Source organism: Cyclopterus lumpus, chromosome 9 (genome assembly GCF_009769545.1).
Source record: "Cyclopterus lumpus isolate fCycLum1 chromosome 9, fCycLum1.pri, whole genome shotgun sequence".
Taxonomy (NCBI): Eukaryota; Metazoa; Chordata; class Actinopteri; order Perciformes; family Cyclopteridae; genus Cyclopterus; species Cyclopterus lumpus.
In genome coordinates this window covers 1695001-1697500 of record NC_046974.1, presented here as the reverse complement: position 1 = coordinate 1697500, position 2500 = coordinate 1695001, and the positions used below count along the sequence as shown (strand labels likewise).

General features: G+C 54.7%; 1 protein-coding gene across 1 annotated transcript in view; it reads right to left on the bottom strand.

The window, feature by feature from the left end:
* Positions 1-2500, bottom strand: part of prdm6 (PR domain containing 6) — a 77124-nt gene that overhangs the window by 68382 nt on the left and 6242 nt on the right. The gene's annotated exons all lie outside the window — the stretch shown is intronic.

Genomic DNA, 2500 nt, shown 5'->3' with positions numbered 1-2500 from the left:
AAAGAAAATTGACCTTCTGTTAATAATTTTCTGAGATTTTAACGACTATTTGCGATCAATAATTAATCTTTAAAAGTAAATCATTTCTTTAGGGCTCAAAATTTTCAGTTACCGCGAGCAGACGTTAATAAGATGATTGACATGAAGCTGACACGTGTTAATGTACCACGCGCGTGAGGTCACTCCCGTAACGTAAACATTAGCGTTAGCGCTAGCAGACCCGCGCGCCGCTCCTTCCTCCTTCCTCCCCGTCCTCTTCCTCTTCCTCCAGACTGATGAACTGGCCATGAGCTTGTTATGGCGTTCTCTGCTCGCCGCCCATCATTCAAGCTCAGTGCGGCGTTGCATCCATCGCCAGTGTTTAGACAGCGCCGCTCGGCCTTTGATGATGTCTGAGCCGGCGTCCTGTGAGACGTTTCTCACGCTTTCCTCTTCGCACAACGTTCTTCTTCTTCTTTAATTATATTTAAACCTCGACTGCAAACATGTGTATCTTTTTAAAAACACCTGTTTTTAAAAATAATTTTTCCCGGGTAGTGTGAAGTTAATCCTGAGTGATTAACCCGACAGGCTTCTCCCCCACGAAGCCGCCTCCCTTCGAGGAGCAGGAGGAGGAGGAGGACGAGGACGAGGACGAGGAGCAGGAGGAGGAGGAAGAGGAGGAGGAGGAAGAGGAAGAAGAGGAGGAGGAAGAGCAGGAGGAGGAGGACCACCCGGCGAGGAGTCGCTCCTCCCCTGTGAGCTCAACTGAAGCCTTCAGCTCCTGGTTTTGTTTTTTACGACTTTGTTATCATAAATATGTAAAAACACACTGAACTCTGTTCTTAGCAAACAGCTGCAGACGCACAGCTGGGGAGCATGTAGCATGTAGCATGTAGCAGGAGACCAAAAACAGAGCTACAAGAAAGACTGGTGACACAAATATAATTTGTAAGGTGATCATTTATATTACATATATAATAGATAATATATATTATATATTATATTCATCCATCCATTATCAGCTCTTATCCGGGGTCGGGTCGCGGTGGCAGCAGGTTCAGCAGGCCGACCCAGGCTTCCCTCTCACCCGCAGCACTTTCCAGCTCATTCTGGGGGATCCCGAGGCGTTCCAAGGCCAGCCGGGAGATATAATCCCTCCAGCGTGTCCTCGGTCTTCCCCGGGGCCTCCTACCAGTTGGACGTGCCCGGAAAACCTCTAATGGGAGGCGTCCAGGAGGCATCCTGACTAGATGAACCACCTCAGCTGACTCCTTTGGACACGAAGGAGCAGCGACTCGACTCCGAGCTCCCCCCTGATGTCCGAGCTCCTTACCCTATCTCTAAGGCTGAGCCCGGCCACCCTACGGAGGAAGCTCATTTCGGCCGCTTGTATCCAAGATCTCGTTCTTTCGGTCACGACCCAGAGTTCGTGACCATAGGTGAGGGTTGGAATGTAGACCGACCAGTAAATGGAGAGCTCTGCCTTCCGGCTCAGCTCCCTCTTCACCAAGACGGACCGGTACAGCGCCTGTTTTACTGCTGCAGCCGCCTGTCGATCTCCCGCTCCACCTTACCCTCACTCGTGAACAAGACCCCGAGATACTTGAACTCCTTCGCTTGGGGTAGGCAGTTTGTCCCCACCTGGAGGGAGCAATCCGCCGGTTTCCGGCAGAGCACCATGGCCTCAGATTTGGAGGTGCTAACTCTCATCCCTGCCGCTTCGCACTCGGCTGCAAAACGCCCCAGTGAATGCTGGAGGTCACGGTCCGAGGAGGCAAACAGGACCACATCATCCGCAAACAGCAGAGAGGCGATCCCGAGACTCCCGAACCGGATCCTCTCCGCCCCCTGGCTGCGCCTAAATATCCTGTCCATGAAGGTCACGAACAGGACCGGTGATAAAGGGCAGCCCTGGCGGAGGCCAACACCCACCGGGAACGTGTCTGACTTACTACCGAGGATTCGGTTCCTCCCAATCGCGCCCCGCCAGGTTTCTCTGTCATTGCCCACGTGAGCGTTGAAGTCTCCCAGGAGAACTATGGAGTCGGCAGGCGGCGCCCTTTCCAGGACCCCTCCCACCGACTCCAAGAAGGCCGGATACTCCGAAATGCTGTTCGGTGCATGAGCACAAACAACAGTCAGAGCCTTACTCCCCGCAACCCGTAGGCGCAGGGAGGCGACCCTCTCGTTCCCCGGGGAAAACTCCAACACAGCGGCGATCAGCCGGGGGCTCGTGAGTATCCCCACTCCCGCCCGGCGCCTCTCACCCTGGGCAACTCCAGAAAAGGACAAAGTCCAACCCTTCTCCAGGAGCTTGGTTCCAGAACCCATGCTGTGCGTGGAGGTGAGCCCAACTATATCTAGCTGGTACCGCTCCACCTCCTGCACCAGCTCCGGCTCTTTCCCCGCTAGTGAGGTGACGTTCCACGTCCCTAGAGCTAGTCTATGCTGCCGGCGATCGGCCCGCCCAGGTCTCCCGCCTGGCCCGCCGCCCGGTCTACATAGCACCCGACCCCGA